This window comes from Taudactylus pleione, unplaced genomic scaffold (assembly GCF_031769625.1).
Source record: "Taudactylus pleione unplaced genomic scaffold, aTauple2 ptg000191l, whole genome shotgun sequence".
Taxonomy (NCBI): Eukaryota; Metazoa; Chordata; class Amphibia; order Anura; family Myobatrachidae; genus Taudactylus; species Taudactylus pleione.
Genome location: NW_028284593.1, coordinates 4,789,417 through 4,807,401, shown reverse-complemented (window position 1 = coordinate 4,807,401; position 17,985 = coordinate 4,789,417). Strand labels below are relative to the sequence as shown.

Below are 17,985 nucleotides of genomic sequence, written 5' to 3'. Positions count from 1 at the left end.
TTGACCAGCTGATCATGACACCGGTGCACCTCTGTCACATACCAAAATAAATTGTTTTACTGCCACTAAAAAAAAAGTTTATTCTGGATTTTTTGTGTTCTCCGTACAATTATTATTAAATCACCTTCAGTCGGTATGTAGCATGGGCAGCACAGGCTCACAAGTTCAATAAGAATCACAGAGAATATGCTAGATTAAATCCAAAAAATAATTTCAAGGCTTAGTTACAAACAATGAGTAAATAAAATTACATACAGAGTTATACATGCAAATCATTTTAGAAATTAAATAAAAGGGAGGAATTAGAGAATACAAATTTACAGTAAGATATAAATCTCTGTGCAGGAGCTCACAAGAGGTTCGTTTCAGGTGCATCCCAACCAGAAGGCTACTTCCGAGAAATGGACAAGCTGAGGACTCCGTGGCCGGCATACTTAGACTGGGGCATACTGCCAGGCCACGCCCTGTGATTTGTGGCAAGCCCTCATGAGTCATGACACTGCCCATTTCTGAGGCGCACATGTTTATATTTTCCCCATTTGCGTAGATTGTAAGCTCCACTGGGGCAGGAACTGATGTGAATGGCCAAATATTCCATGGAAAACGCTGCGGAATATGGGCCTGAGTCAGACCCGCTTGCAAGCGCTATGCGCTAGCCCTGTAGTGAGTGAGAAATTCACTCGCTCTGGAGCTCACCACAAACGGGGTGGCTGTCGATGTTGATTGACAGCTCGCCCCATTTTGTAGGCGGGGTGGAGGAGTGGCTGGACAAACGGGCATTCCTGAAGGAACGCCTGCCGTTTTTGGGGGCCGCCCTACTGACATCACCAGAGATGTCAGTATTGAGCTTCCGGCTCTGGGGCTTGCGGCAGACGAGACCCTACCACAAGGGTCTCGTCGCAAGCGCGATGGTCACGACCATCACTTGGCCGCTCGCAAAAGCTGTGGGTGGTCACCCACAGCTTAGTGAGCGGCCAGGAGGCCGTTTGTTTTTTTTTTTTTTTAAAGTGCCTGCCCCGATTCAGAGCGAGCGCTCGCTCTTTGTGAGCTGCTCTGAATCAGGGCCTATGTGTGAGCTATATAAATAGCTGGTAATAAAGAGAATGCCGGAGCCAAATAAAACCCCCAGTCTGTTCCTGTTTACACCTATTGCTCTAGTGTATACATGTAGTACTACTTATTACAAAGTTCAATATTACCATTTTGCACAAACTGTTTTTGAAGGCCTAATAGTCCTGAAAATGTGAGGAGATCATTTTCTGTTTATCATTACCAGTTATTTATATAGCGCACATATATTCCACAGCACTGGCCATTCATAGAAGTCCCTCTCCCAGTGGATCTTACAATCTATTCCCTACCACATGTACACATACACATTCGGGTTAACGGAGAAAACGCAAGCACAGGGAGAACATACAAACTCCATACAGTTAGGGCCGTGGTTAGGATTGAACCTAGGACCTATTGCTTTGAGGCAGTAATGTAACCGTTATGCCATCCGTACTGCCTGTATGTGACGTTATACCAGTGGTTCTCATAATATTTAGTAACCACTCTCTATCCTTAATTACTGTATATCTACAGCTATATGGTCTGTTTGAGAGGTGGGCACCTGTCTACAGCTCTATGCAAATGCTGTTACAAAACCCTTCCCTTCAGGGGAGTATTTATAATGGATGTTGGGTGCACACCCCACACCCACATTTATTTATACTTACCCTTCTGCAAACTCTGGTGCGTTGCTATGCAGCGCTGAACCGGTGCTGCAGAGCAGCAAAAAATCACAGGGAAAATGGCGGCGGACATTTTCCTGGTGACTCGCGCATGCACAGAAAAGATGTCCCCAAGAAAAATTTGCAGGTGCCATTTTCCCAGAGATCCGCGCATGAGTAGTAGTAGTTTCTACTGCGCTGACTTAGGAGGGGGTCCAAATGAAGGCTGCACACGGACCCCCTCCTCTCTTAAAATGCCCCTACTTCTCTTGTACATTCATCCATCTGTACGTATGACTGTGCTAGGACTGAGATGTCCACTTTGAGTTTCCGTAGCTGCTGTAATACCACCTGATCTGTATTTAGATGCCACCATCGTTTGCACCATCGAAGCTGGCACCAGCCTGATGCAGATTTTCCATGTGCGTATGGCCTCCAAAGTGAATGATTAGTGTCTGTAGGCCAACATTTCAGCGACACGCCCGCGACTGACCTAACACGCCAATAAGACGGACCATAGTACGCCTCTTTAGCCACCACCCAGGAACACCCAGCACTTATCCAGGACATTTCTGATACCATGTATCTCTATCGCACCAGCGCCTTTGTGTGTACACTCTGTGTAATGCGTGTGCCGAAGGAGTTTAGGGATTTTTGGCACTCACAGTAGCAAAAAACGCTTAACTACATGAACATCGGCATTGCGTGCAGCTTTGAATCAGGTCCATAAGGTGTATTACCTTCTATACATATAACTTAGGAAGTGTATACACTAACATTGACAAACACCTCCTTAGTGTGTGTCCTTAGGAGTTCGTATATTATTTCTATGGTTTCCATGTTGCCATTCAGTATGTTGACAGAATAATGTTCAGCATGTCGACACTGATGAAATGTCAAAATGGTGACAATATGGACAAGCAATTGTAACCCTAACGCTAACATTTCTATTGTCAGAATTTCACATGTCATATGTCGACATTCTGCAGATGCCATTTTAACCATGTCAACATTTTAAGCATGTTGACATCTTAACATTTGCATTCGACCATATTTATTTATATTATTTATTATATGAAGTCGATAAGGTGGCTGCATATCCTCACAGCTTCAGTGTACTAAGGGCCTGATTCAGCAAGGAACGTGCGGATGCAGGCGCACACAATCAGTCGATGTTTTTGCGCACTGCGATGCATGCGTAGAGCAAACTAGCTATTGCGATGGGAACTGCGTTTGCAGAGGCTACGCAGACCCAGAGCACAGTGATTGACAGGAAGTGTCGTTTGTGGGTGGTGATGGGGGAATGGTCGGGCAAACGCAGGTGTGCCTTTGCGTTTGGATGGCGTTTCAGGGGCGTGCATAATTAAGCCCTTGCGGCGATGGACGCAGCCTGAGGACTAGTTGCACGCAGGAAGTCTTGCTATGTCTGCGGGAGGGTCAGGCCAACCGCTATTGTGCGTATGGGTCCGATGGTTCTTGATGTTACCAATGTCTTGCCAGGTATAGAAGAACGCAAGTAAAGGGAAGTGGGTGGTATTATGTAGTCCTGGGCATCTGCTTATTCTGCTGCGATTGCCGTGTGTATGCATTCATTAGCATATTCTCGCAGCGGCCGAGAGCGTGCGTGCATCTGCATCCATGCGTTCCTTGCTGAATTAGGCCCTAATTAATCAGCAATTCTGATGATGAGCACTGCAGAGTATATGGAATATCATGTACATGAAGAAAAATGAGTGCTCGTCGGAAGCATTGGGGGTCCATTTATACAGATTACTTGTATAGGTCATTTTTAACAAGCTATGATAGTGGACATTGCATGCCTGATTTCAACACTGGGTAAGTGCCATTAGGTATCTATATCTAATCTTACTTGGATTGAAGTAAATGATCACAAATAAGGGCTCTTATCTTATCAGAGACACAGCAATTGGTACTGGAGACTTCTTATCTTATCTGCACAAGTTGGTGTCAAAGTTTGAAAGCTCAGAGCTGTTACCTTACAACAAACAGAGCTGTACTGATAAGCGCTAATGACTCTGATAGTCACCATGTGACCTCATCAGCTCTTTCCATACACAAATATGATGTACATCAGTACGTGGGGGCAGGTTTGGTGAACAGTTCTGTGTTTATTGATGCAGGATAAATTTACTACCGGGCCAAATATATGTACTAACCTGCTGCCAGCCCCTACAATATATGTAATAAACTGCAATGTGCATTTGCTTAGGCCAGTAACCCTAAGAGGTTTTTCACCCTATGGCTTGTTTCCTTTTTATGATTTTATTATATATCTATCTATAGACTTTGATTTAATAAGCTGCAAAAACAGTAGATAACAGTACTAATCTCACATGACTTATCTAAGGAAACAAAGTATTGTTATAATTAGATTCAGCTTTACGACATGGCATTTATGATAACATACCCAAGTAACCATAAAGTGACAATAAAAGGGCAAACACCTCTGTAGATTAGATATAAGCATGTTTCACCAATATGAAAGCTGCAGTTTTTGCATTTATTACTAAACTTTGTGCCGTGTTTACGTGTAGCCTGAGACCCTACTATACAAACTGTTGTCTTATATGTTCCTTTGGGCAAGAACATACCTTCAGTGTTCTTATTTGTATTAGCCTTTATTTATATGGCGCCACAAATGTTCTGCAGCTCCTTACAAACTACATAAATAAGTGAACAAGAAAGCAGTAACTTACAGTACAGTACAATGCAGGACAAGGTTTATATACTTTGCTGCATTAGTGATCGTAACACTCAAATAAGCAACAGGAAGTCAGCAACCAAGTGATAGGTGCCCGAGTGGGGAGTGAGCAGTAGATGAAGGTATAAGTAAGGGAAAGCACAATAGGGTAGCGGGCCAGAGGCATCTTAAGAGAGGGGGGGGACCTTGTGTATTCCCCGCCCGGAGTCCCCTCCTCTCTCCCTGGTGGCCGGCCGCATCACTGCAGCAGTAAACTCTGGGCACTAGAATGTGCCCAGAGACTACTGCGTATGCGCAGGTCACTGGGAAAATGGTGTGGCGGCCATTTCACAGCGATTTCCCTAAGGCAGCGGTGGCCATTTTTCAGGTGTTTTGTCCAGCACTACTGCCCGACGCAGGAATTCGGAGGGGTAAACATATGGGTGCAGGGTGTGCGGTGTGAGCTCCCCCTGGACCCGTGTGCACCGCACACCCTGCACCCATTATAAACATGGCCCTGTAGAGGGCCCTGCTTGTGAGAGCTTACAATCTAATGGGGAGGGGCACACAAACTGGTGTGACACAGATGGGGTAGATGGAGGAAGGAGCAGGTTAGAATTTATGTAAAGATACTACCCAACCCAATACAATAATCAGCCCTTCACATGATTAGTAGGAGATATGTATGAACAACTAACTGTATCATATGAAGAACAACTATTTGCAACAAGCTAGTTCCAGGTATTTGGAAGTGTTTTGCACCTACTATAGTTATGACCCATGGGTAAGTAATCAACTATATCCACTATAAGGCATCATTCACTGACTGTACTGCTTGTATAGCACAGGCACAATTGAAGTATGAATGAGATCTTTAGAGTAAACCCTTAACTAGATCCCTTTTACACCGACCTAAAATTCCCGGGTTGATACACATTAACCTGGGATTTTTGCCGGTGTAAATGGATCTACCCGGGGATCCAACTCGGGTACTTTGCAGGGTTGGCCATGGGTCGTTACCGTGCCACCCTGCAGTGTAAATGGTGCGATCAGTCTCACGATGACCTGGCTTGTGCCGCATGCGGCCTGATTGGTTGGTTTCAGTGGCGCTTGGAGTTGTCACCTCCAAGCATCCACTGCAATGCGGGAAGAGCTGGGTCACTGCAGACCCAGCTCTGGTGTGAACGGCACTGACTCGGGAATATCCTGGGTTGGCACCGCAGTCTAAAGGGGTAAATTCCGGGTTTGATCCGGATTAGAACCCTGTTCCAACACCCTGGTCAGACCCGGAACTTTGGTATAAAAGTGGTATTATTGGAAGAGAGAATCACAGTGCTGCGTGTACAGCATGAAGCAGTCATAACATCTGCATATAGGGGTTGACTTTGAGTTGGGAGCAAAGCAAAACGAGCAAGTAGAGCTAGACGACATTTTAAACGAATTTGCCGATAACAACCATTCATTCCGACAAATTCTTTAAGTTGCCCAGTGTGTACTCACTATGTCACAGAAAATGCGCTCTCGTGCGTCATACCTACATGTAGGTCTGACAGGCAATATAGTCAGTGGGGCCATGCTGCTGAATGCAGCATGGCCCCCTTCGTTCAGACATTGCTGGCATCGCCAAGTGTGTATGCACTTGCTGAAACTGGTACCCCACCGGGTCCCATCACTAGCGAGGTTGGTACACACTAGACTTTGTCTAGTGTGTACCTGGCATAGCTGTGCATCTTGGTAAAACTAAGCTGCACTGGAGGTGGCACAGATGTAAAATGTGCAGAGATATAAAGATTTGGGAGGGGCGTGTCCAAACTGATATCTAAATTGCAGTGTAAAATAAAGCTGTCCCAACATTTGTGGGCTACATGCAAAAGCAGCCAGTATTTAGTCTGCATGCAAAAACAATAAATGTATTTGCATCCTTTGCATTGCTACACGGTTTGTTCCAGATAGACCGTTAGATCTGATTCTAAAGGCACATATCCACTAGACCAGGGGTTCCCAACCACGGTCCTCAAGGCACACTAACAGTCCAGGTTTTAAGGATAGCCATACTTGAGCACAGGTGACTTAATTAGTACCTCAGTTATTTTGATTTAACCATCTGTGCTCAAGCATGGGTATCACTAAAACCAGGACTGTTAGTGTGCCTTGAGGACCGAGGTTGGGAATCACTGCACTAGACGATTAAATTGAGCGATTGAACGATAATGATATCATTCAATAATCGTTCGCAAATCGTTTGAAAATCGTTAAGAAAAATGTCTAAAACAACTCGTGATGCACACCCCCTCTGGTCGTTTAGACATCTTTCGGCCAAATATGTTGTACAACCTGACGATATCATCAGGTTCAACATGTTTGCAGATGATTGATGTGCCTACACTGAACGACTGCACGATTACAATGTCGTAATCGTGCAGACGTTAGCCTGTCTGCTAGTGGATGTGTGCCTTTAGTTGAGAGCAAAGCAAAAAGAAAAAAAAAAAAAGCCAGTAACTAGGCCTCACTATAGCATGTAATCAGTGAGCAGATTTCAAAGATGTAAATAAATAAATACAAATTATGATTATCCTGCAAGAGTGCACAGTTCAAACTCATTATGGTTGCCACCTCTGTATTCCCCTCTCATATGAATATTAATCAGTTATGTGATATTATTGGTGCTTTACTTCTAACGCAAACATAGTTCATCAGTCCTCCCATGCACCAGGCCTGGTGACGGGGGTACAAAGCAGACACTTGTACTGGACCCCAATATTCTGGTCATTATCCCCCTTCCCCCCCTGCCAGTCCAGTGATTGACTGGACCCTATGCCTACACCTTCACCGGTATCACCTGGCACCATAAAGGTGGGGGTTTTTGGGGGCGCAGTGCGAGTGACGTCATAATGTCTGCATGCTGAAGAATGAAGCCACCATGAGGAGAAGAAAGCAGAAGATCCAGGGTAGATAACAGGCTGCTAGAGAAACACTTGAAGGGGGGGGAAACTGAGTCAATAAAAACACTGGGGGAGCTGAGGCTGCTGGAGAAACACCAGGAGGGGTGTAGGTTGCTGAAGAGACACAAGGGTGTAGAAATGAAGCTGCTGCAGAGACAGGGTATATGAGGCTATGGCAAGGCCCTGGGGGAAGGGGCTGCTGAAGAGACATGGGGGCTGATATTGCTGGAGAGACATGTGGTTAACTGATCCTGATAGAGAAACAAGTGGGAGCTGAGGTTGCTGGAGAGATGCTAGGAGGAGCTGAGGTTGCTGCAGATAAACAAGAGTGTGGAGATGAAGCTATGGTAAGGCACTGGGGGAGGTAGGCTGCTGGTTGAGACACGTTAGCTGATCCTGACGGGGAAACAAGGGGGAGCTGAGGATGCTGGAGAGAGACTAGGAGGTGCTGAGGTTGCTGCAGAGACACAAGGGGTGGAGATTAAATTGCTGCAAAGATAGGGGGCAGATGAGGCTATGGAGAGACACGGGGGACTGAAGCTGCTGGAGAGAGTTGGGGCCGAGGTTGCTGAAGAGACACAGTGTAGCTGATTCTGCTGGAGAGATGGGGAGCTGAGGCTGCTGAAGAGACAAGTTAGTAGCTGATCCTGCTGAAGATACATGGGGGGAGCTGAGGCTGCTGGTGAGACATGGTGGGATGAGACTGTTTGAGAGACACAGTGGGGAAGGGGCTGGAGATTTTCCACATCTTTCAAAATGAAAAGGAAAAGACTGGGGCATAATAATCTTCAATAAGACACCAATTCTAATGAAATACATATTACCTCTGTTGTATGATGATTACATTGCTTATATTCTTACGTAAACAGACATCTTCCAGGCCATGTGATTGCCTGCATGAATAGTGAATATCGACTGAAGTTATCGTCTGCCCAGGGAGGATCAATTCCCTTTGCAGAGAAAACACCATATAAGTAACAAAATACTCAAGCTGACCAAAATACTCACTGGGCCACAATATTTCTGTTGCTGGCTCTGTCCCGCTCCCATCTTCTGCTGAGCCTTACCAAGATTTTGATGCACTGATTCCTGAAAATATGGGCACAATTGCTTAAATTCCAGTACAGCATTCAGGTGAGGTATTGTAAGTCACATAACAACATTGTCGGACTGGGGCATGAAGGGCCCACAGGGGGAATGCATGTTTAAGGGGTGTGGCCAGTCACAACAGGCTTGGCTAACCATTAGAATGTGCATGGCTTGGGTCCCATATATATATATATATATATATAGAAAATACAAGTAGCTGGTATAGAGCGCCTACTGTGCTTATATAGCTTATTATAAAGTGCTAACAATATAAAGTGATATCGTGCAATAAAAGTGCTAATGCAAGGATAGTAATATCAAATTATCATTATCCTCAAATATTTATGCAATTTGTTATATATAGAGTATAACTTATAAAATAACAACGGTCTGTATGACTAAAGTGCTATTGCAGAGATCCTTCAAGGATCATAAACTGAATTAACAATCATAACATTCCATAAACGTGTGCAAAAAATGCATAAATAATTTGAATCAATAAAAGTGCAAAAAATTCATTTAAAATAACAAATTAATTTTAATCAGACACAACAATAGATATCCTCCTACATGAAGGATAAATGACATAAAAACACATAAAACCATGGACAAAAATGTGTATATATAAAAAAGGACTATAAATTTATCAGAATAAATAGGAATAAAAATCGTAGCTTATCTGATAAAAATGGCAAGTTCATGAATGGAAAGATAATAGCAGCCTCCAACGCGTTTCGTCCGTATCATGGACTTCTTCAAGGGATATTTTAGCTCCTGTGGGGTATCCAGTATTTATACCCCCTCTAATAATGACAAACAAGAATTGACAGAGCTCCTTAGTGACATCACTTCCGGTTTTCTAAACAGTTCCTCTCTATTAAAGTGGAGTAACCACATAGAATCACATTAGGCCATTTCCTTTATTAAAACATTGTTAAATTGGAAGTCTGTTTCCTAAATATAAATTATTTGCTAGTATATTACTCCTTCCTTGCTGTGTATCGCGTCGCGTCACTTCCGCCCTTGTTATTCGTGCATCGCGGTTCTTCCGCCCTTACTTGAGCGGTTCACTACATCACTTCCTCCTCCGTTGTCAACGTCCCCATTGCGCGCTATGCCTCCTCCTTCCTTGTGCAGGATAGGACCGTTTGTCCACTCGTTCGCCAGTCACGTGTGTCACGTCCAGCGTCAAAGCATCTCCAGTTTCTGGCGGCCTCCATCTTTGTACTCCAAATGTCTCCTTTGCCCGCGGCCATCTTGCTACTCTCATAAGTTCCATTTTCTTTGCCATATTTATGCTCCCATCTGCATCATGTTATTTATAATCCTGGGGATAGTAGTTTAGTTATTATTTCCTATATGGAATAATGGATGACAATATTTGTTTAAATATATATAACCAGCCATATGCTTGGACTCTAAAAAATGATGAGAAATTATGACAGTTTCTAATTATTCTCCACACCTATTCAGAATCATAACTAGAATTCAAACAACTCCATAAATAAATAAATATCACATATATTGATGTATAATATAGACTATATGTGGACACTAGTAAAAAATCCTAAAATCATACTATTGGAGACTAATACAGTACATCCTTAAAAAATAATAAGTAATGATATTAAAAATTCTTCTTAAAAAATGGATGGAAATCTTCTTTAGGGATTTTATAGTTCATATGCATATATATATATATATATATATAGTCTTTTCACTCTGTAGGGTCAGTTGGTTCTTATGTGAGTCTTGAGACATGTAATAGATATTGTTGCATTCTGGAAATTCTTACTCCCATCTTCGGATTTATAAATCAGAGAATTCTTCTTAGGTCGTATGTCTTGGGGGATTCATACTTATATGTCACATAAAGATACTACCGTACCTGGTCTTCCATAGAGGTCTCCCATCCAAGTACTAACCAGGCCCAATGGTGCTTAGCTTCCAAGATCAGACGAGATTGGGCGCTCTAACCCAGGTATGACGGTAGGTTATATTAGGACATAACATGAAATCCCTTTTATCTTTTTCATCTTCCTTAAAGAAATGGTGCTATCTCATAATTATCGTTAAATCCTTTAGGAGTCATAGTGTCCAATTCGAAAATCCAGAACATCTCACGTTTGGATAATTTATTTGCAAGATCTCCTCCTCTCTCTCCCAATTCCACATGTTCTATAGCTTTGAACGTTAGGTCATCTGGATCCGATCTATGGTGTGAAATAAAGTGTCTTGACACCATATGAGTCTCCACCTTGTTCTTGATATTCCTTATATGTTCTTGTATGCGAAGTTTTAAAGGTCGTTTGGTCTTTCCTACATATTTTATTCCTCTAGCACCTAGTATGCTAAGTGATATTAATATTTCAAAATCCAACATTATCCATAACTGTCCAGGGAGTTACAAATGTGGTAAGTGCAATATATGCAAAATTTTTACATCGGCAGAGAAAAAACTTCAGTAATTCTGCAAATACCAAGGAATACAAAATTAAACAACATCTTAATTGCAATTCAACTTCAGTCATCTACCTCTTGGAATGTTCATGTGGAATAAAATATGTAGGAAAGACCAAACGACCTTTAAAACTTCGTATACAAGAACATATAAGGAATATCAAGAACAAGGTGGAGACTCATATGGTGTTGAGACACTTTATTTCACACCATAGATCAGATCCAGATGACCTAACGTTCAAAGCTATAGAACATGTGGAATTGGGAGAGAGAGGAGGAGATCTTGCAAATAAATTATCCAAACGTGAGATGTTCTGGATTTTCGAATTGGACACTATGACTCCTAGAGGATTTAAAGATAATTATGAGATAGTACCATTTCTTTAATGAAGATGAAAAAGATAAAAGGGATTTCATGTTATGTCCTAATATAACCTACCGTCATACCTGGGTTAGAGCGCCCAATCTCGTCTGATCTTGGAAGCTAAGCACCATTGGGCCTGGTTAGTACTTGGATGGGAGACCCCTATGGAAGACCAGGTACGGTAGTATCTTTATGTGACATATAAGTATGAATCCCCCAAAACATACGACCTAAGAAGAATTCTCTGATTTATAAATCCGAAGATGGGAGTAAGAATTTCCAGAATGCAACAATATCGATTACATGTCTCAAGACTCACATAAGAACCAACTGACCCTACAGAGTGAAAAGACTATATATATATATATATGCATATGAACTATAAAATCCCTAAAGAAGATTTCCATCCATTTTTTAAGAAGAATTTTTAATATCATCATTACTTATTATTTTTTAAGGATGTACTGTATTAGTCTCCAATAGTATGATTTTAGGATTTTTTACTAGTGTCCACATATAGTCTATATTATACATCAATATATGTGATATTTATTTATTTATGGAGTTGTTTGAATTCTAGTTATGATTCTGAATAGGTGTGCAGAATAATTAGAAACTGTCATAATTTCTCATCATTTTTTAGAGTCCAAGCATATGGCTGGTTATATATATTTAAACTAATATTGTCATCCATTATTCCATATAGGAAATAATAACTAAACTACTATCCCCAGGATTATAAATAACATGATGCAGATGGGAGCATAAATATGGCAACGAAAATGGAACTTATGAGAGTAGCAAGATGGCCGCGGGCAAAGGAGACATTTGGAGTACAAAGATGGAGGCCGCCAGAAACTGGAGATGCTTTGACGCTGGACGTGACACACGTGACTGGCGAACGAGTGGACAAACGGTCCTATCCTGCACAAGGAAGGAGGAGGCATAGCGCGCAATGGGGACGTTGACAACGGAGAGGGAAGTGATGTAGTGAACCGCTCAAGTAAGGGCGGAAGGACCGCGATGCACGAATAACAAGGAGCGGAAGTGACGCGACGCGATACACAGCAAGGAAGGAGTAATATACTAGCAAATAATTTATATTTAGGAAACAGACTTCCAATTTAACAATGTTTTAATAAAGGAAATGGCCTAATGTGATTCTAAGTGGTTACTCCACTTTAATAGAGAGGAACTGTTTAGAAAACCGGAAGTGATGTCACTAAGGAGCTCTGTCAATTCTTGTTTGTCATTAGAGGGGGTATAAATACTGGATACCCCACAGGAGCTAAAATATCCCTTGAAGAAGTCCAGGATACGGACGAAACGCGTTGGAGGCAGCTATTATCTTTCCATTCATGAACTTGCCATTTTTATCAGATAAGCTACGATTTTTATTCCTATTTATTCTGATAAATTTATAGTCCTTTTTTATATATACACATTTTTGTCCATGGTTTTATGTGTTTTTATGTCATTTATCCTTCATGTAGGAGGATATCTATTGTTGTGTCTGATTAAAATTAATTTATGTTATTTTAAATGAATTTTTTGCACTTTTATTGATTCAAATTATTTATGCATTTTTTGCACACGTTTATGGAATGTTATGATTGTTAATTCAGTTTATGATCCTTGAAGGATCTCTGCAATAGCACTTTAGTCATACAGACCGTTGTTATTTTATAAGTTATACTCTATATATAACAAATTGCATAAATATTTGAGGATAATGATAATTTGATATTACTATCCTTGCATTAGCACTTTTATTGCACGATATCACTTTATATTGTTAGCACTTTATAATAAGCTATATAAGCACAGTAGGCGCTCTATACCAGCTCCTTGTATTTTCTATTTGTTTGTATATGTAATAGATCACCACTGTTACATTATTTTGCTGGTTGAGCTGACACTCATACATTTTTGGGGGTGCATTAAAATAGTGTCACATTATTACAAATTTTAGTGTGAGACAATAGACACACAACTGATAAAATATCACATTGAGGGATTTGCACCCAACTGGCGCTGTGATCTTCTGCTGCATATATATATATATAGTAAATATACTGATGGTGCATTCATGTAGTAGAATGATAACATCAATGCACTGTAGTGAATACACCATAATCCTGGCAATACAGTATAATTTAACATATGTATGATAATAAAGCACATAATTGTGGTTCTGACTATATATACCACATTAATTTCACTGTACATAGGAAGGGGGCCCCAGTACTGACCAGCCAGAATTTAAAACTCAATAAGAACTGCTTTAGATCTAATAAAGGTGAATGTAAGCTCTCAGGAGCAGAGCCCTCTTCCTTCTTCATCTACTCCTTATTCCCCACAAGGGCACCTAACACTTGGTGCTTTTTTGAGTATTATGATCACTAATGCAGTAATGTGTACAGTATAAAGTTAAACCATGTCCTTGCCCTGTAAGTCACTGTTTTTTTGTCCACTTATTTGTTTATATGCTTTGTAAGGTGCTGCAGAACACTAGTGGCGCCATATAAATAAAGGATAATAATAATACATGCCATTGCAAATAACAAGTCAGCTTACCACTAGGATGATTTAATTGTACGTTAGGGAATGAATGCAAAGCTATAATGCCATTTCAAATGCTGACAGGAACTGTGTTCATTATGATAAAGCACACAGCTAACGAGGAGGGAACCATCCAGTTTGACTGGCAGGAGGATGAGTCTTCTGTAGTTTCTATAGAAGCAAATGAAGCTTCCATGTTCATCAATGGTCTTGCTGCACCACTTAACTGACCCTCTAATAGAATAACAATGTGTAATTTCAAATGCACAATCTGAAACCTGACCCTTAGAGGAGGGGGTGGGCCCTCAGGCAGTGGGGATTTCCCCTGTACCCTGATGGTTTCCAGCTAGAGCCTGCTGTAGTGAATGAGAAGATACAGGAAAGGGGAAAGAAGGTAAAATCCAGGGCGATCCTGTTTTTCCAAACTCACTTGAGGATTGTCCAATAGATGTTTTGAAGACACTTTTGATATGCTGTGGCTATTAGAGGGGAGCATTGAGGGCATTTGATCTTTCAAACGAGCTCTTAAGACCCACTACTTCATTAAAGCCTTCCAGCTCTCATCCTAACTTGCTGCTACATCTTCCTTTCTCCCCGCCCTCCCCATTCTGTGTCACTCCTGTTTGTCTTCCCCTCCCTTAAAGAATGTAAGCTCTTTCGAGCAGGGCCCTCTACCCTCTTGTGCTTCTCCCTACTGTAATTTAATTTATCTCTTACTCCCCACTAGGGCAACTAACACTTGGCTGCTTATGCGGGCGTTAAGGTCGCTAATATAGCAATGTTTATCCATGTCCTGTATTGTATTGTATTGTAAGTCAATGGTTACTTTTTTTTCTATGTACTTTGTAAGGCGCTGCGGAACACCTGTGGCGCCATGTAAATAAATGATAATAATAATAATTTGATTTCAAAAGAAGAAAAAAAATTGAAAAATAGTTTTTGCTAGATTACTATATGGCTAGAAAGTAAAAGTAAGTCAGGATCCCGGCCATCAGAATATTGACTGTCCCAATACCGGCAGCGGCATCCTGATGGTCACAATCCCCATGGTTAGGGTTAGGCAAAGGTAGTGGGTTACGGTTAGGCTGTGGGAGGGGTGGGTTAGGGTCGGGATTTTGGCCATCGGGATACTGCTGTTAGGATTCTGACTGTCGTCATTCTGACCGTCTGGATCCCTTACCCGACCCAACCCCCATGAATAAAGAATCTAATAGAGAAATACATACTGTACCTCTTGCATAGCGTTAATGACAGGGAAATATTCTGATAAATTACTGTTGCAAACACAGATATTAGAACTAATGCAGGAGCAAGTCTCCTGTATCTCACGTCAGCCCTGTCAAAAACCTTTCAGTATGGATAAAGATGCATTACATAATATATGAGAGACATCAGGGTAAGAATGCTCTCATATTGTTGGTATAATTCAGTTTAGCTATATGGGTGAAGTACTCTGTTCAATGTGAGTGTTAAAACCATAGCAAGTAGTTATTACACTAGATTAGGACAAACTGAAGCATGAAGACCCAAATGTGGCTTAGTGATAAGCTTCACGCATATCTAGAAAAAGGAAAATAAGTCCAAAGTCTATAGGAGGACTTCCATGGGTTGGGGCATCCATTATGGGCACATCTAACCTGAGCTCTCGACAGCTGAACGGCATCCAGCTCCAAGCAGATCTATAACAGTCATTCAGGTATTTGTATTTCCACTATCAGGACTAACTGACTGAGCCTGAGACTATCTATATCACTAATCTGTGAAATTTGACTATGTTAGGGACAGAGCTTTAACGGCACATTCAATGACAGTCTCTGAGAAGCAGACATTAATGACTTGTCCTGGTGAAAATAAAACAGGTGGAAATGTAGAGCTGTGGCTTGCATACATGGTCAATGGAAGGGTAATCTCTGTCTGCTTCAAAATAGAGATGTGACCAGTGTAACAGTCCCAAATCTTAACAATATACCACTGGCACAATCCAACACTTTCCTTTGAATTTCAGACTCCTTACAACTTGCATGGGGCCGGTATAATAAACAGAATACATCCTCTATTTACTCCACAGATCAAATCTGCAACTACTGGAAATCAATCCCCCCTTCAAGTGCCCAAGTAGTAATCCTCCCTTCTAGTGCCCCCAGTAGTAATCCCCCCTTCAAGTACCCCCAGTAGTAATCCTCCCTTCTAGTGCCCCCTGTAGTAATCCCCCCTTCAACTGCCCCCAGTAGTAATCCTCCCTTCAAGTGCCCCCAGTAGTAATCCCCCCTTCTAGTGCCCCCAGTAGTAATCCCCCCTTGTAGCCCCCCCCAGTAGAGACACACGTAATAAAGAAAAAATAAAAAAACACTTACCTGAACCCCCCGCTCCTGCTCCCGCCACTGCTATCAGCTACTCCCGACCATTCTCCAGGGCCGCTTTGCATTATGGGAGAGACTTCATGACGTCATGAAGTCTCTCCCAATACCCACTGCGGGTGCCCGGAAGATGGCTCCTGCAGTGGGAGCAGCAGCAGCCGATGAGAGTCTGACAGACTCTCATCAGCTGCTGAAGCAAACACACAGCTGCCGGCACCGGCGGCTGTGTGTTTGGCACTGTGTAGCGCTGACCGAACTCCGTCCAGTCAGCGCTACACACGCGGTGCAGCTGTGTCACAGAGACACAGTCTGTACCACGGTAATTCTGCATGGTCACGGCTGCGGCGCCCTTCACCATGTGGCGCCTTACGCGGCCGCGTACCATGCGTAACCATAGAACCGGCTCTGCTCTCAGGTCTCCTAGTTTTGGTCCTGGGTAGTGGACTGTGTGAGAACAGCCAGGATTAGGCTGCCCTTGTTTGATTCTCATATTTGTATTTTTGGTCTCGGTCTGGCAGATTACCTGAATTTATATTTACAACTCAGTGTTAATACCTCCTTGTCTTAGCTAGAATCTTTATAGCCCAAACATGGATGTCTCCACATGCTACATCCCTCCCTTCCTGAGCGCCTTGGTTAATGTTATTACTATCTCTCACAAGAGATTTATGTATTTCAAACAATCATGTCCTCTTAAATCTGAACAGGTCTGGACCCTCTGGCAGTCCTCTAGCTATGCTCTTGACTCTCCTCCTACTGGCTCATGATACTCTAATTCTATTATGCTTTGAGGTGTCTCTGCTGCCTCACTCCTAATATATTTAATTCTACACACTTTTTATGATGTTTATTTCTTCTATTATTTTTCTACAACTCCTACTCTGTAGATATTATGTATTTGTATTATATGTATTATCCTCCATACTAGAGATGATCGGTTCGGTTTTGGCTTGGATATTCCCACCAGATTCTGATCTCAGTATGAAACAAAACGTCCTCTTTCACGGACTCTAGCCGAGATGTGAAATATGATGTTCTGAGATCCAAACTTGGCGGGACGATCCGAGCCAAAGCCGAACTGCTCATCTCTACACACCCAGTGTGATGCTGTTCTGTGTCTATTTTTTGCTGTTACTCATTGTAATATAGTTTAATGTTTTGTTTATTTAAATATTGTTATTTTGAATTTGTTTGTTCATGCCTAAAGCTGAGTACAGACTATACGATGTATTGTATTATGTATCGTACCGACACGGATTGTGTGTACACCTGATCCGTCTTTCACAATGCCTGTTCATCGCATCATCCCATCTGCTGTGCTGCATGTAATGACACATTGCATATACCGGATTGCACCATCGCTGGGTTCTACCATCATATAGTGAGTACTAAAGCTTAAGGCCAGGTTGTACTAAAGGAAATATGCGGTAAAAACCCTGGTTTCGGGGGTTTTTTTACCGTATTTTCATATGTACTAAGCCCCGACCAAGCCTATGGGCTTCTTACTGCATCCGCACCCCGCCGCTTCGTCGCCGCCCCATACCTCTCCCTGCCACCCCCCCTCCCCTTACGTCAACCTCCTGCGTGCTGGTCCGTGCTCCTCCTGGGTCCTCCGCCTCCTTCTCCTATTCTTTTTCCGGGTGCAGGGAGGAGGAGGGGGAGCCCATGACACCAGCAGGAAGCTCCCAGGGCTAGGATGGGGAGGAGACCCCCTTACCCGGCGGCGACAGCTTCACAAAGGGCAGCTCTTATCGCAAGAGCTGTCCTTTGCGATACTAATCGCATATGTTAGTAC

General features: G+C 42.3%; 2 pseudogenes; one reads left to right on the top strand and one right to left on the bottom strand.

Annotated features, from left to right (window-relative positions):
• Positions 1–10,323: 10,323 nt before the first annotated feature.
• Positions 10,324–10,442, bottom strand: LOC148519325 (5S ribosomal RNA; annotated as a pseudogene).
• Positions 10,443–11,340: 898 nt separating this feature from the next.
• Positions 11,341–11,459, top strand: LOC148519324 (5S ribosomal RNA; annotated as a pseudogene).
• The last annotated feature ends 6,526 nt before the right edge of the window (positions 11,460–17,985 follow it).